The sequence below is a fragment of the Typopeltis vanoorti genome, chromosome 9, assembly GCF_054136105.1.
Source record: "Typopeltis vanoorti isolate ZY-2024b chromosome 9, IOZ_Tvanoo_1.0, whole genome shotgun sequence".
Taxonomy (NCBI): Eukaryota; Metazoa; Arthropoda; class Arachnida; order Uropygi; family Thelyphonidae; genus Typopeltis; species Typopeltis vanoorti.
Genome location: NC_143557.1, coordinates 78,585,456 through 78,613,133, shown reverse-complemented (window position 1 = coordinate 78,613,133; position 27,678 = coordinate 78,585,456). Strand labels below are relative to the sequence as shown.

The following is a 27,678-nucleotide window of genomic DNA, read 5'->3' as shown; positions in this document are numbered from 1 at the left end:
CTGCTTAAAAAAAGTTAGCGGACACCATAGTGTGAGGAACAAACGGCCATGGTGCTCACCTTAAAAAGGAGTCCTTTTGCCTCCTTAGGACCTCCTTTTGCTGCGATGACTGCAGCAATCCTACGGGGGTCTACTTTCCTAGTGTAGTGGCCTCAACAATGACATCAGGACTTTAAGCTGACCATTGTCTCTTTCAGCAGCCGTATGACACGGTGCATTGTCTTGCTGAAAGAGACAACGGTCAGTTCTGTAGAAACATCGCAAGCAAGAAGCATTGCACTGCACAGAATGTTCAGATACCTCCAGGAGTTCAATGTTCGTGGCACTACCAACAGAGGTCTGAGGCCAAAACAGTAAAAACAGGTCCTTACCATCACACCGCCACCTCCGAATTTCATAGTTGGGATTACGCACTCTGGTAAGAAACATTCACTGGGCATCCGCCAAACCCCACACCCGTTCATCTTCTCGGTAGAGGATGTAGCGTGATTCGTCGTTCCATATCATAGATTTTTAAGTTTCTTCGTCCACTGTACGACTTTGCGCCACTGAAGACAAGCTGCATGTTGGTTTGGGTAATGTGAGGCTTGTATATTGCAGTCCTACAATGGAAACACATGTTGGGAGTCTCGAGTTTTGAATGTTTTTGTGCAGATTGTGTTCCAGTCAATGCCTGGAACTCTTTTCAACGTGTCGGCCAACGAATGGCGGTTTTTACATATTATCCTTCGTAGTACCCTACATGTTGCAAGCCTGCAACATGGCATCCTTTCACTTTCGGGGGTAAAACCTTTGATTCCATTTCAGCATGGCATCACTGATTTGGCCTGGGATGGCCCAATTTGTCAGCAGTTTGCCGAACAATTAGGCCTGCAACCTGGCATCCTATCACAACCTTTTTCCAACTCTCTCTCTTCTCTTCTCGCAGCCATTTCACATGGTGACAGTTGCATTGGAGTTGGGAGCATCATATTCCTCCAATTAATGCCGACTACAAAACCAGACTCGATACATGGCACGATGCATCTGCCCATGTGGGATGGTCGTTAACTTCCTTCCAAGCAGTGTATATACACACAAATATTTTAGGGAGCCGGTTATTAAAAATGTATCAACACACCACTGCACACAGATTCTATCTATCTATCCCTCTCGTCCGTCCTAGGACGGGTTGAGTCCCCTCCTAATGAGGGGTTTCTGGCGTATTAATGCAGCTGGTTCGCCACTCCTCTGCTACATCCCCTAAGGGCGATATTCATGAAGGTAATCCGTGTGTGTTCAGGGGGTCGGTTTGCCTGCTTGCGGGATGAAAAACCCCAGATAAACTGGGGTGGAAAACCCTGCTGTCCACGCCCAAGACCGGCTAATTTGGCTATGGCTGTGGAAGATCCTTGAGCTCCTCGCGTCGTTGACGGGAATCGAACCTAGGGCACTCCTTCTCCAGGCATATGGGTGCGAAGCGCATAGCCACTAGGCTAACCGCGCGGACGCACACAGATTATGACGTAATCCACAGCTGTCTATATTACGCACACAGCTGTAATATAGACAGCTGTGGATTACGTCATATTCAAAATATGAAATTGAAGCGTGATGATAGTAAATCATTCTCTTTGGCCACAACTTCGACGGACTTAGCGTAAGAAGCTTTTATGGGATCAATGTTATAATCGTTATGAACCTTGCCTCATTAAACTGACATAAGCGTAGAATAGTAATTTGTAGAAAGAGTGCGTGCATTGACACCACACACACACACACACACACACACACACACACACACACACACACACACACACACACACACACACACACACACACACACACACACACACACACACACACACACACACACACACACACACACACACACACTTCTTCCTCCAAGTATTGTATATTCTTATGATACTCTGATGAACTCAAAACTCAATGCGTAGAAAACAATACAATAATGAACCGTAAATACTGCCAGTTATGCTTAACTAATTATGTCAATGCACAAATTTAACCAACGAGAGAAGGATTATATTTTATTTAATGAAATGTCTAGAATTTTACTTATTTATGGTAACTATAATTTAGTTAATTTCTCCCCTAGAACTTTCTGTGAATTTTATTAACAATAAATGAAAAAAATACGAAACTAGCATTCAAATAAAAGATTTCATTATTTCTGTGCTAAACGATGAAATTGCTTAACTTCGCAAAATAAATACGATTTCGTTATGTCCGTTCATTCACTTCAATTCATATATTATTACATATGAGATAAACTACATACAAAACAATAGACGTACTTGTAGACTGTAAACGAAAAGACATTTAAATCGTTTGGAATTTCTTCACTTCTATTTTATCATTTAAAGTACTGTACTTCGAAATAACTTAAAAGAGGGAAAAAATTAACTGTGTTTTGGCCAGATGAAATAAACAATAATTACCAAGGAAGAAAATGTTGAAATTATTAAATGCATTCTCACAATGCTCATTCAAAAAGGAATCAGATAACAAAATTTAAGAAAAATGCCTGTAATTGTTAAAACCTCGGACTTGAAGGTTATCATTCTATAACTCGTAAACATGTACATTAGTATGTATAAAATTTTGAAAAGTCGCGTTCTTTTCCTTTCTGAAATATCATACAAATGTGTTACAGGTCGGGTGGTTAAAATGCGAAGAAGACGTGTGGAAATTAAAGTGCTATGATTCATTTTAAAATAATTTTGTCTATATACCTACAAACTAATTGTGTTTGCTTATTTAAATTAATATTTAAAAATTATCTATTTATATTATAAATAATAATTCAATTTATATTTTATTTTGAAATTCTCATTTATATTTAAAATATTAGAAATTCTTTTGTAAAATTCTATAATTATAAAGAACACCTTTCTATAATAAGTTTAGTTTAATCCTTTATCCAAGTGTGAGCAAACAAAGTTTGCGCCTGGTGTGGGTATTGAAATGGTTATCAAAGTCCTTTTTAAGACTTCCAGGGTAACGAATGGCAATGCTGTAGCCAATGAAGTTTTAACTGAGGCTCGGCTATTGCCGTTACCCCGCCATGACTACAGCTTTTAGCTCAATAACACCCCATCCACACAGATTTTCTTCATTCAGATGACGGAATAAAGAGTGAAGGACTCAGTCCATCTCCCAGTTCTTTTAAGAACTAAAGTTTGCGCCTGAAAGTATCTTCAGGACTGGGGTAAGTTAGTACAACACCTTTCTATACTTCATATCATTATTATATAATTAAAATATGATAAACGATGAAACACAATATATTTATTCATCCATACATATCATAAAATACATACTGTGCTGAGAGAAATGTATGGCTATATATTATTAAGATGATTAAATAAGTTAATTGAAAAAATGATATACTGTACAAGGTAATGAAATTCAAGATGACAAATAAACCTAAACATTTAGAAACAGTAAATTTAAAGTCTTCAAATACGAGCAAGCAAAACGTCATGTGGAAAGTTCTCTTCTCCATCGTAAATCAAACATTGGTTAGGAGAGGGAGAAAGAAATATATTGTACAGATACAAGTTGAAAACCTTTATGTTTAGAAAAATCACAATAACAACTACTGTATTTACATTCGTGGAATTCCAGCATGCAACGCAATGCAAATAAGTTCATGCGAATAAACTTAGACTCACTGGTACAACGAAACACCTTTAAACGGAAATCATAAATACGAGTATGTGTTTTCGACGAAGAATCTTTCATTACTCTTCGAATCTCATTTTAATATGCTTGCAGTGTTTTAAAGACGGCATCACTCGAAGAGTGTTTCGATTTTTTTTATTTTTTATTTTTTAAATTCACTTTGTATAATTCTTTTCCAAAGTAGAGAAAATCGACAAGTTGTGAAATTCATATTCAAATCACTTTCAGGTAAATGCATTTACAAATACTAAAGAGAACTTTTGGCTTAGTTATAAACTAGATGTTTTATTTATTTATTTCGGAATTATTACAGACTTAGTTTGCATATATAAATGACTATAAACCTGTGATTTAAATATATTTAGACTTAAAATTTGTAACTTTCTGTAAAAGAGGAAAAAATTTTCACTAGCGTAAATGGTTCAAATAATAATTTCTAGTGTATTATTCATTATTTCTAGTTCTTTGGTTTCAAGCGTCTGAAAAATATTTACGTTCCTGTTAATAAAGGATGCGTTGATGGAAGTTGTTAATGACACTAATAGTGGAGTGATTTGTTAATAAATCTTTGTTATATGCCCAACAAGTATTTTGAGACTGTTTTGATTTCTTTTTTTTTATATGGTCATGAAGGTGTGGTTCGTACTTGAGTTCAATAGCATTAGCGATTTTTTAAAATTTTTTTATAAGAATACTTTTGCAGCAGATTTGGTTTGAAAGTTTCGGATCCGAATTTCGTCTAGATTGGTGAAAGTGAGTCAGCAGTGGAAATGTTTTCCTTCCGAAATACAGACAAATCTTCCAGAGAATATACGCAGTTTATCAGGTATAATAAGCCACCTTCTCAGGCTTATTTTTGGCTTAGTTAAAACAAGGTGTTTTGTGGAATAATTCCGATTTTCACGATTGCTAGAGTGTCAGTCGGTGTCCCCTCCCCCGCCCTGCTCTCTTTTGGCCGAATAATTTTACTATGAGGGTCAATTAACAAGAGGATGTGCGTCAAGGAATTAGTTGTGGTCTCTGAGAAAATGCATAGATAAAATATTAATTGGGCAGTGCCAGCAGACTGTTGCTTGTTGATGCTGTGAGGAGTTTGTGAGCCCCCAGCTGCACCATGCAAACTAAGACTGTACAATTTCCTAATAGCAGATGCACTTACAATCCTGTTGGCATCTGAAGCTTCTATCTCAATTTTTGCTAATTAATTTTATTAAGTCCATAACAGTTGTGTGAAGAAGATTCACTGCTCGTTTACAGGAAAGTTAATTGAGTTCCCACACAGGAACACAATTAACAATTGAATAAAAATGTTTCGACAAACTGGATCAGAAATGGGGAGGCGACAAATCAGTGAGTGAATGAGGAAGCTGTAGTTGTGGTCCAGGAAGTATTTGGAATGGGGTTTACGAAAATCGGTGTGATGCGCTTCTTCTGAACTAAACATTTCGGCATCAAAATGCACAAATTTCTGAAAATGGAACCTCTTGAATATGCTTACAATATTCAGATAGTTCAAACGTTAACCCAGAACTTACTTACGAGACTACATTTCTGTCAACATAAAAAAATTACGAGAAGGGAACTCCGTCAATTCCCTTTTCTATTTACTATTTAAGTCTTTAAAAGGACTGGCTTAAAAGGGCGAAGCAAGAATGCTTTTCGTATTCCCCGTTATCTGTAGAGGACAGTGTAAGGATAAGGTGTTATTGAGCTATATAAAGCTCTGATCATGGGAGGAGGGTAACAACAATAGCCGAGCCTCAGTTAGAACTTCACTGGTTACAGCATTGCCATCCATTACCCTCCCAGGGTACCCATTTTAGTCCCCTCGTACGACATGCATGAGCTACATTGGGGCGATTCTTAAGTAAAGCCCTGTATAAAAATTAGAACAATCCCTAGACCACTCAGTAGTTGCCGAAAGATCGTGCAACTCAGCGTTGACTCCACTCAATGACGAGCTCCCCCACCACCGAGCAGAACCGTTCATATTCCGGGGGAAAGCATCCACCGACACATCCTCTCACCGGGCCATGCTGGAAAACACTTTCCCCGGAGACTTAAATTTCTCCCTTAAGGCAAAAACCTTAAGAGAGCGAAACTCAGCGTCCATTTCAGTCGCATTTTACGACACACATGGATTTACGTTGGCGATAATTAAGTAAAGCCAATTAAAAAAATTAGTTAGGACGATCCCTAGACCACTCTAGTGGCCCAAAGACCGTCCAACTCAGCGTTGGTTCCACGGAGTGACGGGCTCCCCCACCACCGAGCAGAACCGCTCATATTCCAGATTCCACAGAAAAGCATCCAACGACACAGCCCCTCACGGGGTCATGCCAGAGAACACCCTCCCAGGAGACTCAATATGCACTCCCAGGCAAACCTCCCGAAATCTAAGCCCCCCCCCCCTCACCGGGAGCGAAATTCCGGAAGAAACCTGAGAGAGCAAAACTCTCGAAACTCTGCGTCCATTTAGTCGCCTCTTACGACATGCTTGGATTTACGTTGGGACTATTCTTTCCCGGCTACCACACGGGAGCATTTTCTGTTTCCTTATAAGGACTGGCTTATTTTCTGTTTATATTCTATCTATCCCAATGGCTTTAACAGGCCTTTAAGGCCCACAACCTTCCAAGCATGCTTGGATTTCGTAACCGAAATACGAGGATAGAATGGTCACTCCTATGCCTCAAGGTATTCTTGGCTGTATCCCTGTGTGTGTGTTCACGGGGCCGGTTTGCCAGCTTGCGGGATGAAAAACACCAGATAAACTGGCGGAAAAAACCCTACTGCCCAAGACCGGCTAACTTGGCTATGGCTGAGGAAGATCCTTCAGCTCCTCACGTCTCCGACGGGAATCGAACCTAGGACACTCCTTCCCCAGGCATATGGTTGCGAAGCACAAAGCCACTAGGCTAACCGCGCGGACTCTATATATATATATATATATATATATATATATATATATATATATATATATATATATATATATATATATATATATATATATATATATATATATATATATATATATATATATATATATATATATATCAAAATAGTTGGTTTGCATGACTTTGTCGTACCTTTATGACGCTAGATCTGCAGAAATGACTATTATAAGTTCGAGTTGAGTCATCGATTAAAGAAACTATTCATTTTATTATTTGTTTTTTAAACTCTACCTAATTCAGTCAGTTATTTTAGAGATAGGCAGTTTTTCCTTTATATTTCTTACTATTCTGACCGCTCTTAAAATAGCTGCACTTTTATTTTCTATATGTATATATTTTTTTGAATTGATTGAACGAAGTTTTTTGGTTATTTTTAGAAATTTCGAATATTTTCTAAAAAAATCTATATAAATTTGCAATATTTATACAACTTTTTAGATTGAAAATAACATTTTCCTATTGAGAAAAAAAATCTTAAATATTTGAATGAGCATAGCAACACCAAAAATTTAATATTATATATGTAAAACTTATTCATACTTTGCTCTTTTTTTTCATTGTGTGTGCGTGAGTTTTGATCCATCGAGTCGTTTCCGACTTGGCGACTCCACGAATATATACTCTCTATTCAGATCCTCCAAGCGTATTCCAGTTGCTTCTTTAACTCCATCCACCCATCTAATTCTTGGTCTTCCTCTTCTCCTGCTTCCATCAACTTTAGCAAGCATCATCATCTTCTCCAGACTGTCATTTGCTCGCATAATATGCCCGAAGTATGACAATTTTTGCTTCATAGCTTCAAGGGAGAAATCTGGCATTATTCTGTCTATAACTGATTTATTGGTTTGCTTTGCAGTCCATGGTATTCTTAGTAAGCGTCTCCAAACCTATAATTCAAATGCATCTATCTTCCTTCTTTCACTCTTTCTCAGGGTCCAACTTTCACATCCATACAGTACCACAGGAAATACCATTGCTTTTACGATTCTGATTTTTGTTGTGAGGCTAATATCTTTAAAGATCTTACTTAAATTTGTCATTGCTTTTTTCCGAGTAATAATCTTCTTCTTTGGTACAATAACCATCTTTATCAATTCGGGATCCTAGGAACACAAAATTGTTAACTGCTTCCATTTTCTCCCCATCTACTTCAAAATCATTAAGTTCACATGTTGCTATAACTTTTGTCTTTTTGAGGTTAAGTTTAAGAACATATTTAACACTTTCTTCTTTAACTTTCATAATAAGTTCTTTCAAATCTTCTTTGCATTCTGCTAGCAAGGTGGTATCATCTTCATACCTCAAATTATTAATATTTCTTCCACCAATTTTAATTCCAACTGAAGACCCCTCCAGCCCGGTCATTCTTAAAATGTATTCGCTGTGCAAGTTAAACAGGTACGGAGATAAAATGCATCCTCGTCGCACCCCTTTACCTATTGTGAAATACTCAGTTTCTCCAAGATCTGTTCGGACAGTAGTTTCTTGTTCATAATAAAGATTCCTCAGAAGGATAATGAGATGCTCTGGTACTCCCATTGTTCTTAACGCATTCTATAGTTTCACATGACCTACAGAGTCAAAAGCCTTGCTATAGTCAAGGAAACAAAAGTAGGTTTTTTTTTTATATTCCTGTGCTCTTTCTATTATCCATCTCACATTGGCGATTTGATCTCTTGTTCCTCTGCCTTTTCGAAATCCTACCTGTTCATCTGGCATTTCTCTCTTCATGAATGGTTCCAGTCTTTTCTGAATGATCTTAAATAGACTTTACTTACATGAGAACTCAATGCTATAGTTCTGTAATTTTCGCACTCTCTTGCATCGCTTTTCTTCAATAAAGCCTTTCCTCTTTTTCATTAACTTCTTTTAATTCACTAGTAAGTCACGTGGAGAAACTTTCAGCTGTCATTAAATATTTAACACTGAACACTCTACGTTTATGATAACTGGAATTATTTATTTCATTTTCCTTATTTATGAAAATATAGGATTCATTTATTTCTCGAAGTTGTTCTAAAGAATTGATAGACCACTTATATTCGATGACGAAATCCAGCTGTGATTCAGCAGTTACACGTCACTTGTTGATGATTTCACTTGACGTCAGGCTAAATTATGTAATGGTTGTCATTCATACTTGAGTGTTTGAAATGGTTATACATTTTCTGTGAAGCAAATAATAATAATGTGTTTGTCATCATGGTGAAACAGTTGCATTTAAATAACAAGAGGAATGAAAAGGGGAGAAAAGTTGCCTTAGCTGGTTAAAAAAAAAATCGATCGACGTAGTAAATTAGGAAAATGACTTTAAAATGAAGGGAAAAAAATTTTGCAATAAAAAAAAAAAAAACTCATACAGTCTTGGCAGGTGTGTAAATCATCACGTAAAGAAAAGAATATTTATAAATGAATACTGTTTTAAAGTTTTTGAATTGTGGCATTAAACGCCTTTTTCTATTCTACTAACCTAAATGTTAACCATAGGATCAGTTCAGAAATACCGGCTGGGATAATCCCTCAGATCTCTGTTGAATAATTCGCTTTCTCTATTGAGCCACTCTTTACGATGTGGCTCAGGACAGAAATGTCCCGATGATCACGGACACTACACTGCGTAGCAAATCATTAAAATACACTTTTATGCCAAGGTCATAAACAGTAAATATGAAGGAATGGAATGAAGAAAATTTGAGTCTTCTAATTATAGGAGTTTATTATATAACCTGGAAATGTGATTAGTATCGAATAAAGTATGTCACGAGCACGTCTTTAGCGATGAACACTTCCAATCCGGTCTTGAAGGTCATTTGTCTGGAAATATCAACCTACTGCCGGAGGGTGAAAGGAAAGTATTATTTGACAGAGCAATGTTGCTGTAATTTTCACCATCTCCACGGAGATGGTGAAAATTACATTCATATTAAAACTAAAATTAAATTCATATTAAATGGCAATAAATGTCAGTTTTTCTTTCATAGAAGTCATATTTTGAATTATGTTTATTTTGTGAAATGTGCACCTTTTTAATTTTATTTAAAATCAAGAATTTCTACTTCCACTTAATTTTATATTATTATTAAATTAAATGCCTTTTTTTATTTATCAGAGAGGACAGGTGGCACCCTCTGGCATTAACTTCATCAATAAGTTGGTAACCGGACACCATCTTCATTATTCACTGGATATTAGGGTGGTACAGTATTTACCAGCGAGCGCAGAGACGAAAGTGCATAAGGAAAAAGTATGACTTCCGCTATGTTATGGTCCTAATCCTAAATTTGGATTATTATATAGAATAAACTTTCGTTTACTCAGAGCTTGCGGGTTAATAAGCCGAGTTTGAAAAATAAACACAAAATAAAGTTGCTCTAGTCAGTCACTGGAATCGATCTTATAATAATTTTATTCCTTCGATCTTTAGATCGAATAAAATCATTGCTCTGTGATATTAGACCAGAGGAAAACGTAACGTTATACCGGCACATATTATTATTGTTGTTGCAATTATAACTATGATATGGATTATAAATATTTTATATAAAATGTACATATTTTAAATATTTGTGTATTTTCTATAAAGATTTGTGTATTAAATTAAAATATTTATTTAAGTTAAGGGATATTATATTATATCCCATGACCTTCTCTCATAATGTTGAACAATAATACAGCTCCTAGGAGTTAAGTTCACATTAAGTTCCAATCACTATTCTTGATATGGGTAAATATCAAGAATAGTGATCGGAGCTTGCTCCACCCTTTCTATGAGTTGTCTCAGCTTGCACTACCTTCAAGGTTCAGGTGCTGCACTATCCAGGTATTTGCTTACGCTTGGAATCGCCGAACTTTATATAGTTTCTATATTCGGCATGAAACTCTTTGAATTTCTTATTCGGCTAAGAAACATTATAGGATATAATATAATATCCCTTAACTTAAATAAGTTCATGTCGCCGAATTGAAGCCTTTGGCTCTTCATATAATTAGTAAAATATTTATTTTTTTGCCATAATTTTATGTAGTAAGTCTGGTTCAAAAAACAAAAAACTTGTACCATCTGTCGATACGGTAATCGCACTTGATCAGCTGTCTAGTAAACAATTGCTTTGGTTGCCAAGATCTGATCCTGATCGAATGTCATCTCGGATAGCAGCGTTTTTTCACTCGGAAACCTTGGATTTTTCTTCACGCTAAACAGATTAACCAAAGAACATACGCGAATCGACAAGGTAGACCGTGTCGAACTGCTCTGTGTGAGGGGAGGAGGGTAATACACTTCTATTACCCTCCTCCCCTCACACACACACACACACACACACACACACACACACACACACACACACACACACACACACACACACACACACACACACACACACTCTCTCTCTCTCTCTCTCTCTCTCTCTCTCTCTAAAATGGACCTTTCCATAGACGAGATTCGTAGCGATTTTATTACCACTTAAATCAAACAATGTTGTTCTATTCTGGAAGTACGTGTAAAGAAAGAGAGAGAGAGAGTATATCAAAGGCTTGTTAAAACACGTTTTAATAGGCTTAGAAGAAAGTGATGGACTTACATATGTTAATTTGGGTTATAATAATTTTAATAATTGTAATAATAAGTATTTATATATAATTTTATATATATTATTAGTTATAATAATTTCATGAGAAAATTCATCTCATGAAATAAACACCTCATGATGACGATCATGAGGTTTATAGAATTACACTGAAAAAAAAAATCTCTACAGGCAGGATATGGATTTTAGGACTTTATTCTCATAGAAGTAATACTTCGAAAATAACCAGTTGCCTCTGTGAACTTAATTCTGTCAATCATCTCTGATGAATAAGGCATAAACAAGGGACTCCAACGAATAGTTGATACTGTTGAAATGAGAATATTAAATACTAAATTATTGTGTTATTTGAAATCTGCGGACTAATAGAAATAGGGGATATTATAAATCCGGTTCAAAACAGCTATCAGGTTGGTGAAACCTAAACGCACTAATAAAAGGTGAATACAGATTCCTGGAACAGAGCTCGTGACTTTTAAGTAGCTTATAAGCAAAGCAAATTCTGATGCTGAGGGTCGCATTCTCATAAGCGGAATGTATGAAAACGTTCTAAGTTTCTATACATTCGGATATAAAATAAGGATATTATACATTTTCCATATTTCTATTAATTTACTTCGTCGAAATGAAGCCTTTAAGGCTCATTCCCAATAAATCAAATGCATACGTTTGATAAACACAAAAATCCATCTACTATGCAGAATTGTGGTAGATTTGCTTGGATGGATAATTAACTCAAAATGCTAAAATATTATTTGAATTCAATAAAATATAGCTTCCGTTTCATAATAAACTTATGGTTTTCATAAATTTAAAGGACCTTTGGCGACTTTGTTTTAAATGATTTTAACTTCTTTGTGTTATACTCAATCTCCGAACTTCAATGATACCACTGATACTGGTTTACGTTTACAAAGTACTTTCAAGATACGGAATCGTATCTCGAAAACGACTTCTACTTTGTTTCTAAGAACAATTATCTTGTGGCTCTACCTCTGAGCATTTTCAAACAGTTTTTTGCTTCATTGCTACAGGGCAGAAACAGGTTCAACTTGTCTTTTTACGTCAACCTTATATCTTTTTACAATTTAAGAACGGATGACTTAAGGCAGACGGTTATTTCCCCCTTCTCAGTTGTCTCAACTAGTCCTCGGTGTCACCTTTGTCTTCTTTGTTCCTATTGTGAAGTGCTTTTGTTGCTGTTTCAGAAGGGTTTCTCCACGCTAGTATTCAAACATTTTATGATATTTCATTCACAGTTCTAACAACGTACAGTTCAATCTGTTCAGCTTCGGTGTTAAGACATTAACCCTCCAGCATTGGTTCTTATAGGAGAACCAAGGTTAGAAGTTTAACCGCACCTCCCAGTTATGATTCTTACTTACTTTTTTTTTTTTTTTTAATTTCGGGATTAACTAGCTGTACTTGACCTATATATGTTGTCAATGACTCAATCGGAACAGCTCTCTCTCTCTCTGCATTCCACGAATCCAGTCTTAAAACGAATCTTGAATCTTTCTTTTTCTTAAAATGAACTAGAACGATTGAAACTTTAATAAAAAGTCAACAAAAAAAAAATTAAACGACGAATTAAACCCTGATCACCTAAAAATTTGCACGTCCATAAATTTCTTTTTACTATTTTTTGAAACCAGAAATTAATAATAAACTTCTTAATAATACAGAACACTTATTGCAAATAGTTGTTTAAATAAAAATGGAAACTGTGGTGAGAAGGAATCAAATCTATTTCTTGGCAGCAGTACTCATTCCCCCCCCCTTTTCCCTACATCTTTCCTCCTATCGCTTCCATACTTCCATATCAAGAGAGTTTTTATGTATTTTTAATAATACACATGACTGCATTCCCAAATCTGTTGGCCTCATTTGAATTCAATTCCATGTACACAATAATAACATTGAACAAAATTGCCACTTCGAGTGGCAATTCCTCGAGAGGCTTACTATAGCAACGGTTTGTTACTATAGTAACTATGGATGGATGCGTATGGAATTGTTTTTAACAGAAGGATCTTATGCGGCACAGTACAATGTCAAATTGAGTTCAAAGTTTTGAATTCTGAATATTGCAGTTTGTCATTTACTCTCTTATGATGATGCTATTAGTAGGTAAACATGCATATTTATAGAGTGACTCAGGCTCGAACTCATGATGCGTAATTTTCGTACTATGCTAATTATCACCAGCCACGTCCAAACCTACTCAGCTGTGGTTTTGGAATTGTGCAATTACATTGAAGCAATTAAGCCTAAGAGGCGAATATATTATGTCTATTGATTTGGTTTGTTTTTCTAGTTTTCTAGTGAAGAAAGACTTATAAAGGTTTTTCTGAATCCTAGAAGAGACTGGAACCTAGGTCTTTCCTACCTAATGACAAGCAAAGGACCCGATTATTCTACAACCCATCTTCCTTCCGTGTTAGGTTCAATGGTCTGTCATGGCAAAGTAACTTGGCATCCTAGCAACCTGATTACTGCTCCAATAGGTCAGTTAATCATATCTGCACTGTCTACAAATTGCCATGTTCTTCTAGCTGTTTTGTTGGATGAAAAAATCCTAGTGTTCGGGAGGAAAAACTCTCCATCTCCGAATGAGACGAGCTAACTCACCTTCAGGTGAAAAGCCTTGATAATGGTACTTTGCTTTCTGGACGCAATTCGAACCAGGTCTTTTCGGTCAAAGAACAACGTCAATACCAACAGCTACGGTGGCTCTGATTATTCAATAGTATTCGTATAATATAAACTTTCTTGTGAATGAGAACAGCAGGGGAAATGTAGGTATTGCAGCCAAGGCAAAATGCTTTTTTGTTCCCACCTCCAATCGAAGAATGTCTCTTATTTTTAATGTTCATTTAGAATCATTTCTTCAATAAAAATGCATTAATAGATAAAATAACCAAGAAAGACTTTTTATTGCTTTTTTTAGTGCATTGAGCTCATGACTTGTGTCTGAGATGACTGGTCGACCTTAGTTATTTCACAATCTTAAGACACACTTATAATGCCAAATGAAGTATATTTCTATACACCTTAATAGCCTTTCCTTTATTTATTCTTTCCGTTTTTGTTTTATAGCAACCTTACTGAACCAGCTTCGCCTCCTCCACTTACATTTATGCACCATTTATCTATTTTTCTATTTATCTGTTTTATTCAGCTACCTCTATTTTCTAGAACAACCTTCTTCACTATTTTCCGTGATGACTAGAATCTCCAGTGTTTTTTGAAACACCGGAAATTCTCCTTAACGACTTGTTTATACACGGCACTGGTGTGCTACAAGTTTCTACTATCACTCATGTGTGGGATTGATTTATATATAACACTCAAAATTTATATCAAATTCTTGCAATAAAAAAAAACAAGTAAATTAACAAAGTCTAAACACAAAACAACAGTCATTATAATACACGTACATTATAGAATTCACTTTAATATATTTTAATTTAATTCGTTTAACATTTTAATTTACTTAATTATCGTTTAAATTCCTCTTGAGGTTTTATTTATTAGAAGTTCTTTATAAGAATAATTATGTAGTACCTCTGCTTTCTTTATTGTAAACTTATATATGGTTTTTATGTACACAGAAACATATTTGCTACTTCCGTTTTCATTTTTAGCTAACTAGAATCCTAATTATAGCTATTTGAAGGAAGCAGAAAGACAAAATCCTATCAATCGTAGAATCTTAAATATTTAATTATTATGACAGTCTTTAACAACGATATCTTCCAATAAGTCCAATAAGCACTTCGCTATTTAAAATCACAAATGCTATCAATAAATAATTCTCTGAGATTTAGTTATTTCCCAGTGAAAAAAATTGGGACTCGCTTAATATGTCGGTCCCAATTCTAGTAACAAGCAACAACGGAAAAAGGAAAAAAAAAGTAGGAACATACTCATTCATTCCATCCATTAAAGTTTAGAATCCGACCTTACTGCTTCTTGGGAAATTCCCAAATCCTTGTTTCTTAGATCTTTTCCTCCAGTTTTATTCTACGACTTGAGTTATTACAATCTTAGACGAGTTCTCTTCCCCTCCAGTCATCCCATCACTATCTGTCGTTGACTCTCGAATACAGTCTGTCTTTTATTTAATTACATAATTATTTATTTATTTCTGAATGACTGATAGATGTTGATTGGATGACATTTCCTACCCGTCTGCTAGCCCCACTATTTTTTTATGAACCTTTTCTGATAATTGACATCATCTTCAATTGCGTGTTTAAAGGGACTTATTTGAGGCCAACTCTCCTCTCCTGCCTTCTCATCCTTTCTGAACAGTTTCAATTAACCTTACTCCTGTTTTTATTTCATTTAGATTAGATTAGGATTAAAATTTAATAAAATATGTAATTTTTTTAATTCATATTGATTATTATCAGTGTTGTTAGACATATATTTCTTTGTTGTTATTTGAACTATATTTGTTTTTTAATTGACACATAAAAATCATTTCAAATAAACAACACAAACTACCAGAAATAGAATATGATAGCAAAAAGCACTATGGCTGTTTATGTTATTTTATTTTTTTTTTAATTCTAAGCATCAATATTTCGAGTCACTGACCTAGAAAAATGATGTTCTTTTTCACTTACTTTTATTTTATTTTATTTCACTTACTAGTTATTCCTTGTATAATGGAATAACTTCTAATAGAATGGTGTCAAGTACACAGATAAGAAAATTCCCATATTACTTTACTGATGCGTGAAGATCTGGTGATAAGTTTTCTGGAAGTTCTTTCATGTTGAAAATGATTCCATTTAGATTTGGAAGACATTGGAATTGCTATTTCAAAAGATACATTTATGCCTTGAATAATGTACAGAATCCAATAATGTACAGAATATTATTATTAAATTTAATAAATTAATTCGAGCCTTACGTTTTGTTTTTGTGATGTTTACATTCTGCTTCGAAAATAGTTTCTGAAGAGCCAATGCTTAAGTAACTGTTTTCTGATCATAAGAGAACACTGGCTAAAGATGCTGATAAAATTGATCCCCAAGATTCTGCTGTCCATTTTCGATAGGGTTGCTGAAGTGATAACCGTTTATTTTTTGGTCTGTGTTTTATTTTTTTAGAAGGAACTCAATGAACTAGATTAGGGAAACTTGGAAAGAAAACTAAGAATCAAAGGTAAATATGATAAACTACTCAAAAAATGAAGGGCTCTTAGTTTTGGAGAACTACTCTGAAAAACTGTTGAATAATTCACCAGATATATCCCTTTAAAAGTTTGCCTAAAACTTCATAGATTTCGCAATGGATAGACAAAGGGAGTTCAATATTCTCAGTTATTATGGCATACCCTTGCCAATAATCGAAGCAATAGCAGAACCATACCATTACTACTATGCCAGAATTATGATTAATGGAAAGATGGCGGATGGCTTTCCTATTTCCATGGAGTACTTCTGGGGAAACTCTTTGGCACAATATATACGGTATTTTTATTATTACTGTTGACTCACGAGAAGTGGGTAGGCACGGAATAATGCTTTTAGATTCGACAGGCTTAAGCAGTTTCTGCTTTGCAGATATTGTAGTGCTAATCGACTCTTACATTCGGGCTGCTCTACTCAGAACCATCTAGATAATCAGTGTAAACGCGCATAAATAATTGGATTAACGGTGAACAGCAAGAAAACCACACTCTTAAAGAATAAATCAGAAGGAAACATTAAGTTTAATATATCATAGACCATATTCTTGAAGAAGCAGATTTTCAATGCCTTAGTTTCAACATCATTACTCTAAGTTACAAAGAAAATAAAGCACAAACTCTTCAGTTTTCTAAAAGCCTAACTAATATCTTGAAATTCAAGCTCATCACCACAAAAAAATAAAAATAAATAAAAAATAATTTGTCTGTACCAAACCACCAGTTAAGCTATATTTACATATGGTTCCTAACCATGGAACATCACTACTCAATGCACAGTTAGTATCATTATGGCGTTGAGACATGTCTTCCATCGATAATAGGATGTATATGGCAAGACCATGTACCCAATGCCCAATACCATGTACCCATGTACCCAATTTTTGAAGAAAGCTAATAAAGATCTATAAAAGACACAAAAAAATTCAGCTGAGATTATTAGAAATCAATTTCGAATCTTCTCCTCTATCCAGTATTCTTGCTCTCCGCAGACCTACACATGGAAATAGACGAAGAGAAAGTCCAAAAAAAAACAGTTTTGGCAATAAATAATCATAGTTCCCTTTTTTCTTTTTGAAGAAAATTGTCATATGTATGTTTCTGTATATACTTCACTATTAATACCGTGCATATCATTGTAGTCGAGTTTTCGCGATATTAAGTATGTCACTTAATATATGTTAATAATCAAAATGGTAAGACGATATGTGCTCGATTAAGTTCATTGGACGTGATTATTATCCCGAAGTAGTATCGAAATCTTCGGACCTCTAGAATAACTTCACTGCATGTTGTCACTGGCTCATCGAACAAATGCATTTTTTTTTTTAAATGCGAAACCTACCAATGAAAGGCAATTAGTCTATATCGCATTAGTATTACTACCTAGGTAGACCAAGAGTTAGACAAACCAGAAACCTCGCTTTACAGAGCCACACACAAGAAACTTTTAAAGCTACTTTAGATATCTAACAAACGAGGAAGATCTCTAATAGTTTCGAACCTTCTTACCAAACGGATCCACTCTTTTACCGGTAGATAATGCATATACTGTATGTCCGCGCGGTTAGCCTAGTGGCTTGCGCTTCGCAACCATATGCCTGGGGAAGGAGTGTCCTAGATTCGATTCCCGTGGATGACGTGAGGAACTCAAGAATCTTTCTCAGCCATAGCCAAGTTAGCCGGTCTTGGGCGTGGAGAGAGCAGGGTTCCCCCCCCCCCTAGTTTATCTGAGGTTTTTCATCCGCAAGCAGGCAAACCGGCCTCATGAACACACAGGCTACGGTCATAGGATAAAGTACGGCAAGAAAGGCAACGGGAAACTACCTTGCTCATAGTCTTTTCCCTAGATGGTGGCGTATACAGCTGCTCCTAAACAGCCGGAAGGCAATAACCATTAATGCATATATACAATCAAAATAGGGAGATCAGCATTTCAGGATACTCTATTAACAAATTAGCTTCCCTATATGCTTATTTTTCCATCTTTTAAATGTAGTTTTGCTATTTTTACATGACTTTAGCCACTATACCAATAGTTTTGAATTAAGAAAGGAAGAAAAAAAAAAAAAGATGAATATGAATTGTTAGTCTATTAGTTCAACCGGCTGTGCTTTTGCCACAATGTTCTGTTAATTTTTTTTTTTTTTTATCACGTAAGATTTGGCGAAAGGAAGCAAGATGGATTGAAAATGAGTTACACTGTTTATTTCAAGATTATTCTTTCTTTTTTTTCAAAGCGCTAATCTTCAGTCACTAAATTTTGAAATGTTGCAGAAGGATCCAAACATGTTACTTCCTCATTATAAGATTTTCTAGAATCTCGGAATGTTATTGTTTCCAGTTTTATTATTGTTTTAAATTGTATTTTAAACAAAATAAAAAAAAAATATACATCATAACTGAAATTACGAAATGCGTGTTAATGGATAAGGAAAATATTCGACTCTAATGAAGAGCTATATTCCAATAAAATATTCGAACGAATTCAAAACAATAGAAAACGTAAACTGTGTGCGATTAAGTGAAATAGAAAGTTGGAAGAAGGAAGTATATCTCGAGGATACAACAAGAAGGAAAAATATTAATAAAGACAGAGAAGTTAAAACAAAAACAAGGAAATAGGTTTGCATACTTAAGATATGACACAATATATAAAGTATAGGCATATTAGCTGATGAAACGAGGTTGGCAATATAGTTAATGACACGAGTCTGTTCGAGTTGAATGCTGTATATATCAATGTCAACAAAAAAGGCCACAAATCAGCGCTACACGTGGAGACTATATCGATATATATCGCGTGAGTAACCTCTTCGAAAGTCTCCGTGGCCCGCTTGGTATAGATGAGCCCTTTGGTTGGACAGACCTCGGTTCGAACCAAGTCTAGGAAGCGAAGAACCTTTATCAGGGCTTTTTCAAAAGTGAGAAACCGTTCTCATCCTGAAATGCGGTTTTATCTCCAAACAACGTGGGTGTTCCTCTAGTGAATTTGCGGATTTCTCATCCCCCCAAACCAGTCAGAGGAATACGGCTATAGAAGATAATGCAAATAGGATTAACTGCTCTATTATAAGTTGTACTTACCTGGCCGTAACATGCTGTTGAGTTACTTGGCCGTAACATGCTAACAGAAATGACAGATTTTTTTTTTAACGTATAATAACATTGATGAGAAGAACAGAGGCTGGTTCCAGCCTCTGTCTTCTCATCAAGAACAGAGGCTGGAACCAGCTGTTTCGAAATGTAAATACACAGTTTTCATTCTGTAGATCGTTTTTAAATTTAAATAAATAAATAAATAAATAAAAATAAAAAAAAACGTTATTTTTATTATCAGAGACCGTAGCCAGGATTCATCAAGAATGTATGGCGTCCCATCGGACGCCATACATCATCTACATCGCCTATCATACCTTCTCTTAAACTCATTCCCACTAGATATGCACTCGCCACTTCAACGGCAAACTGTTTTACTCTCGCTGCTCTGCTCTGTGAGAAAAAAAATCTGTTAGCTCACCTGTTAGCTCGTATATTTACTCTAGTAAATATACGAGCCTCGAATGCAAGGCAACGTAAAGAAGACTTGTGACTAGTGATGTATCGGGTTTCTGTTCTTGGACCACTGCTATTTAATTTGTTCATTAACGATATAGGAAAGGATCTGAGAGGAACTATTCATTTATCTGCCGATGATGCAAAGTTGGGTAGAGCAATAGTTAATATAGATGTCAAAATTCTGCAGGTTGATTTGGATAGATTGGCAGACTGTGCAAAGGAGAATGGATGTCAGTTTAATGTGGTAAAGTGTAAGGTTATGCATTTTGGGGTGAAAAGATTATCAACAGTATACCAGATTGATCGAACTGTACTCCTGGAAATTGACGAAGCCAGAGACTTAGGTGTGTTAGTAGATAGGGAGTTAAGGTTTAGGGGGCACATAGCTAAAGCTAGTGGCTAAAGCAACTCATCAGATCACTTGGTTACTAAAGAATACTTTGACGATCAGAGACAAGCAAGTTATTGTTCCTCTTTATAGAGCATTTATAAGACCTCATCTTGACTATTGCGCGCAGATCTGGGCCAGGGTTTCTTGTCGATGAGGAGGTGGAAAGGATTCATTCAAAGGCGAGCAGCCAAGATGGTAGCAGGTCTATGGAATGAATCTTACAAGAACAGGTTGAAGATTTGTGAGTTACAGAAATTGGTTGATAGGGGGTAAATGGGTGATATGATTGAGATATTCAAATTACTGACGGGGTTTTACAAGATTAATACAGAGGAAATTTTTCAGAACAGATCCGATGGTGGAAGAACTAGGACCATCCATGGAGACTGAGTGAAAGTGTAGTTAGCAAGGGTGTTAGAACTAGGTTTTTTACTTGGAGAGTGGTGAATGAGTGGAATAAGCTGCCAGAGTCTGTTGTGGGTGCTACGACCGTGAATGAGTTCAAAGTAAAGGATGATAGATACTGCGCAAATGTTGGCTAGTTCTTGACATGATGATTAGGGTCTCCCTCAGTGAGTCTAAAAACTCCTTGGAGTTGCCTGTAATAATAATAATAATAATAATAATAATAATAATAATAATAATAATAATAATAATAATAATGAGTTCAAGAAAGAGAAAACAAATCCCTAGCAAAATTATAGAATATGTTATGATGATGCTTTTGAAGTAAAATACAGTAATCTGTGAATTGCAGAATTTTTCTCATCACATTTTAATATTTTTCTACGACTGGTAACATATCGATAAAGAATGAAGCGAATATTCATAGTGAAATAACCATTTTTAAATTCCACAATACTCCTAATAACAACCACTTCTGTCTATATAAAATAGTATCAAACCAGCTTCAAACACATTTGATAATAGTTGCATATACTATTGAGACATAAAACAGAAATTAGGATGATTTTCGAGTTCATGCGATGGCTATCCTAGATGAAATAAAGTCTGAATAATAATAATAATAATAATAATAATAATAATAATAATAATAATAATAATAAATTATGTTAATATTAGAGCAAAGCTCTCTTTGCATCAGGATTTCAATATTTTTCTTTTAGGATTATCTAAATCCATTGCCCAGGGAGAGCTTCAAGATATTGCTCATAGCCTGGTCAATGGATTAAGATAATTTAAATATGATAAACCAAACTAAACTTAGAATCGATGGGGTGAGGAACTTACTATTTGTTTATCCGTTGAAGTTTTAATTACAAGTGATTTTCAGATTGCGATGCATTTTTCTCTGACATATTTTCTATTTTATGCACTTTTTTACAAGGATTAACCAAAATTAAAACGAATCTTGCATTTTTGAAAGAAGGAAAATATAACTTACAATCAGGTATCTTTGAAGAATTATTCATAGCAGTAGTTCCACTTCCGACAGAGTTGCAGATACACTAACAGCTTGCTACGTTTAGACTACAAATGTTCAATATGTTTGGAAGCAAAATCAGCATCCATGCATCCACTCGTGTTTATTCATCCGTGAATTACGAAAACAAACCAAACGAACGCCGATGTCACACGGTGCGTATTAGTAGAGAGCTGCAGGAACAAAATAGTTCACACCTCACCTGTTTTGAATTGTTTATGGTATTTGGGAAATTGCGTAATACCAAATCAGTTCTTATTTTTGGCCCAATTTTCTTTTACCGAACACGAAAATGTTAACTGGATACCGTTATAAGGATTAGCCTTCGGGCTATGTGAAAACAATTATCATTCTCTAAAAAGGCAATTTGAAATTTTGTTATTAGTTAATAGCATAGATAGAGTCTCGTTAAGAATTTTACTTTATTCGTTAAGTCTAAAGTATGGTTTCCCAATTGCCATCCATTATATGATGTGCAATACCCTTATAATGAAAAACAGAGAAAAGTAAATGCTGGCTGGCTTCAGGGATCGAATTGGGTTTGTTGCTTTGTCGTAAACAGGCTGTGACTTCCGGTCCCATTGTGGCATAGATATTCGCAAAACTTTTTTTTATTTAAAAACCTTTTAAAGTTTTATTTAAATATGTATATTAAAAACCTAAAATATAGGATGAGTTGCAGGATCCGTGTCGTATTCATCCGTGTTGCTAATCAGCAGATGTTCCCAAACGTTCAGCATTATTAAAATCTTTGAGTTTTGTATCTTGAAGGTGTCTTGAGAAGCATCTTAACAGAAGGGGGGGGGAGGAGTTTATTATTATTATTTTAATGCAATAGTCTAACGTTTAGATAATCTGGAAACGGTGTTCTAGGGATCAAAGAGGGCAGTTGTCAAGCCAATTCGGATGTCTGAAAAGTAGGTAGAAGTCTCACACTTTGTGATGATTAAGTGTCATCTTAAAAGGGTTATTTGAGCTTACGCAGAGACTAATATATTTTAAAGTATTTCTTTTTAATCAATTATTATTACATTGTTGTTGTTATTATTCTTATTATTAACGATATTTCCTATGTTAGTTTCAGAGTTACGTGTTTTCTTAACTAGATATGCACACACACACACACACACAAACAGAAAGAAGAAAGTTTTGCCTTTCTAAGTTTTCGTTCATGTTATAAAGCTTGTGCACTATTTTCCCATCATAACTCTCAAAATTGGTAAATATGAAACTACTTTCTCTACTGAAAATATTACGCCAAACTGACTTCATGATATCTATTGATTTTTTTTATCCTAAAATAATCAACACGCTTGAAGTCCGTTTTAAATTGCACTGTTTTTTTTAATTATCTTCTTTCGACCTGTTAAAAATATTGAGTTCATTTATTTCTTATAGTAAATTTCTTTTTAAAATCTTAAAAACTACACGAACAGCATGTAGTACTTATTCATAACAACATACTCAGCCTTTGAAATTGTGATTATCTAAAGCTCCATAATATTAAGACATCTGTAGGAATTGTCAAGGACCACGTCCTTCTCTCTCTCTCTCTCTCTCTCTCTCTCTCTCTCTCTCTCTCTCTCTCTCTCTCTCTCCATCATTGATAAATAAGAATTGAAAGAGACACAGCGAGAGAGAGAGAGAAAGTGAGATCCACGTTCATTTTTAAATTATTTTCAAAATCGACAGTCGCCTATTTCATTCTTGATCACGCGCAAACTGTCCCGTGCCACTTTGAAGACGCACGCAGAATCTATTGTTTCCACAGAAACACCAAAGTGTGGTGAACTAAGAAACAAAATATAACTTTATCATTATATGAAGACACTTATGATCCACACTTTTAATGGGTGAGTGAATCCGATCAATTCTACTAGAATATATAAAAAAAAATAACCCTTTAGGTTACGGATATTTGTTGACTGACAGGCTGCTTCGTTTCTGGTCAGCTGTTCTAAATTTAGAACGGTAATTTTTTTGAGGGGAGGAGGACCTACGATGTTACTTTTTTTCACCTTCCGAATATCTTAAAGATTCAGTTATACACAGTATCTCCAAACAGCTAACATACTCATGCAGAAAAATTTGCAAAAAAAAAAAAAAAAAAAAAAAAATGACCTACTTCCCCATTTCCTTGAGGGAACTATACTCTAATTTCAGCAGCTCACTGAGAGGTGGCGATGTTTTCTAACGTAATAGAATACCAAAATGAAAGGGAATTTTTCCATCACCCAAATTTCCTTATACTAATGTCATTAAGTCTCCTACGGAAGAATATTTACTCTTTTTTTTTTTCGTTTTATTCATGGAGGAAAACATTCCTGAATACAAATATCGAAATACAGGCCAAGAGTAATAGAAATAGGGACAACTCGTTGTGTAGCGCTAATAATGGGGGAAGCAATTAGTAAGCCAGGAAAAACATAGTTGTACTAACCTGCCTATCTCCAGGAATTTTATAAATTTTTCCTGCGCTTTGTGATATTTTTAAAGCATTCATGGCTTTGATTTTGTTTCTTTGCTGTAGGAAGTAAGCAAAGTTTTTTTTTTTTTATTATTATTTAATTTGTAAACTGCGTTGTTGTATTGGTAGGGGCGCTCTAAGTGTGATATCATCCGAGAAGTATTTAATCGGTATGCCTCCAAAGACAGGAAGGAAAAATTATGAAAAAGAGAACGCATTAATGAACTCAGTGAGAGTTATTGGACGTCTGAAAGCGAATCAGTGCACATTAATGATCCCAAATTGGCAACCTTTTGTCAATGTATTCAGGTCGTTAGCATACGCTAAGCATTTTATTAGCAAGAAATAAGTCAAACGGGTTTCACTGCTTTTAATATAACACTTGACAAATATAACCACTTCCTAGTTGAGTTCCTTACACGACTTATTTAAAAAAAAAAAAATCTAAAATTCTTCTTTGTTGACATTTTTAGAGAACCTGGTTGGACAATAGTTGTACAGAAACAGCGGCCTCTATTGAGTTAGTACATAAAGTATTTTAGATTCGGTAGTCTTTCTGATCTGGAAATCACCATGTAACGATCAGAATTAGCCATTTCCCCTATTGATGGAGAAAGAAATGATATAGTTAGAGGAGCTCATTTCCTATTAACGGTGGGTTTTTTTTTTTTTTTTTTTAATCTTCGGGTTGTTTGAGAGCATCTAATAATACTATACAACACTAAAATTTGCTTTTAGGCAAAAGTAGACGATTTATATACAAATATTTGTTCTGAATATCAAAATGATACCCCATGCTGTGTACGTCACCCACAGTGTTTAAGAAAACATCTTTTGTTTAGCAAAAGTCGACTGGTTTGGATTACGCTGAGCCGGTTGTAGGTCGACACTCTCTAGGACATGCAGGTGTGCAAAGATTACGTCATCATATCACGTGCTGCTATCACTATCCAGTGATGTACTTCATCTACTGTGATCTGTTACCATGAGGAGCGAGAGTAGGCAGGTACACTTCTCTGATTTAATATTTGTTATTAAAAACAACTGTTTTTAATAACAAATTGTAGGCAGTTATGAAAAACAACTGCCTAGCAATAGGCAGTTGTTTTTCATAACATTTAATTGTTACAGGACTCATTATCTCAGTTATACTAAGCGAAGAAAAGTGGCAAGAGAACTGTGCGCTCATTTTCAACTAAATCTCCAAATCAAATCGTGCTCCCTTCAGCTTGTGGATAGCAACGATACCCTTTCAGTGAAAGGCCTTTCTCAAATATTACACCAGTGTTTAGCGGGAGAAGGGTAGCTTCCTCGTGTGAAGATATTACGCAAAATTTATTTTATTCTGAGTTACAAAATTACGTTCACCCTATTGAAAACGAGCCTCCGTAGCTCAGTACAAACGAAGCCCTTTGGTCGGAAAGACTGACCTGGGTTCGATTCCCGTCGGTGACGCGATGAACCTTTATCTGGTCTCTTTCGACTAAAGGTGAGTTAGCTGGTCTCATACGAAGGTAGGGTTTTTTTCGCCCGGAAACGCGGGTTTTTCGTCCCCCTCAGAACACACACACATAAATTACAGTCATGAATACGTCTTGGCCATATGTCGGTCCCGAGTGCCGATAAAACTGGGAGGTTAGGGAAAGCAATGGTGAACTATCCTGTAAAAATCTCGCCCGGAATACTTTGTGGGCAATGTCTACAAAGTCACCTACGGTCGGAAACAACTGAAAGGTAAAATCAGATCAGATCTATTGAAAACTGTAAAAGAGAGAGAGAGAGAGAGAGATCGGAAATCAATTCTCTGTTTTAAAGTGGAAGGATTTTCATAGAAAAAAAAAAAACGGCTTAAAATACAGCATAATATATTTTAAAAAACTTAAATAATTTCAACAAATTCAAAAATTGTGAATTTATTTTTATTTGCGACGCCACATTGGGCGGGTGGAATCTGAAGCTTTGTAACATTTTTTGACGAAAGTGAACATTTAAAAATGAGCCCATCCCAGCAAAAAAAAAAAAAAGTGGCCCCAAGAAGCACGATAGAACATAACGTGCTTCCGGTTAGACAATGCATTATAATGATAAGTAACGGAGGCTTGCACTACTTACTAAAAATGGTTATAAAACGAAGCTTTTTTTTTTTTTTTTTTTTTTTTTTTTTTTTTTTTGAGTAATGCATTTTCTGCACAGGATGCGTTTCATGCAGTGGAAGTGAGTGTAATATTACACAGAGTTACAAAACTTAAAATCCTTGACACGATATTCGCCTTGTTTTCTGAAATGTATTCTCGTTAATCTTGTTGATATTATCCTCGACTGCACCTGACCTGCATAAGAAATAACACTAATTTTCAACGCTAAATTGAGAATATTAGTGTGAAATCAGATTACAATGACTACCACGCACACAGTTTAGTCCCACAACAGTCTTACAACTATCACTAAGATCTTAATAATCTGAGTACTATGTGAACAGTATAAACAACGGGAAAAAAAAAAAAAAACGGCGTTCCGCATAATCATGCAAACGATAAATAAAATATTTCAAGAATATTATAGATACAATATAAAGATTTATTTATTTATTTTTGAATTTTTATAGGAAATTTCCACTTTTGCTCCAGCTTTAGACAGAGTAGATATAATTAACGTATTAAGGTCAGCCATAAATCACATAATGTTATTTTTCTCTATTTTTAGAACCTCTTCTTTTGCACAATTCCTGCTTCCCCATCAGTCAAACGTTCCATAAAAAATTGTTAACATTCTATGAACCGTATGTTTGAAAAATATTATTTTAATATTTCAGGTCTATAAAAATATATTTCATACAAAAATATAAACAATACTTATTTTTGGTGATATAAACAATACTTAATACATCTTTCTGCTCTGTCCATAGAAGAAGTATGTAATGAAAACAATTTTTTTTTTGCAATCAAGGTCGACGTTAGGATTTTGATGTGAACGGACGTATTATTTTAGACTGAGCCTGAGTAGTTTGTTTACAAGGTTTTTCACGAAACGCGCATTGCACTAGCGCAGACACAGTTTGTTTCCTACTGTCTCCCCCCCCCCCCTCTGCATGAAACATGCAAGAGGTCTAATGGCCGGCAGGCCCCACCCGCAATGAAGAACAGTGGTGGATTTATAGTTTTATTTAGAGAGGTAGGATTTCGATCAGTGGCCAAGTGATTTCGTGACACTCCTTTTCCCTATTGTAGGACAGTTAACTGTATTTTATTGCTGGTAGACACTTGAGAGTGACTACGAGATTTGCTAGTGGACCCTCAAAAGTCCACAGGATTATCTGTAACCTGCTCGTAACACCTGAGCAATCTCTGCTCTTTCTCCATCTGTGTCTTAACACATTTCTAAATTA

The 27,678-nt window shown here is 35.3% G+C and overlaps 1 protein-coding gene across 3 annotated transcripts in view; it reads left to right on the top strand.

The window, feature by feature from the left end:
- Positions 1-3,709: 3,709 nt before the first annotated feature.
- The window catches only part of LOC150103174 (uncharacterized), a 36,633-nt gene continuing 12,664 nt past the window's right edge, over positions 3,710-27,678 (top strand). The window contains exons 1-3 of one of the 3 annotated variants that reach the window (XR_016548841.1): positions 3,710-3,915; positions 9,754-9,888; positions 15,893-16,062. The gene's annotated coding sequence lies outside the window, so the exon portion shown is untranslated. Of the gene's footprint in view, positions 3,916-9,753; positions 9,889-15,892; positions 16,063-27,678 lie in introns of those variants that run through there. The other 2 variants (XM_090398227.1, XM_090398228.1) reach the window with 2 other exon arrangements.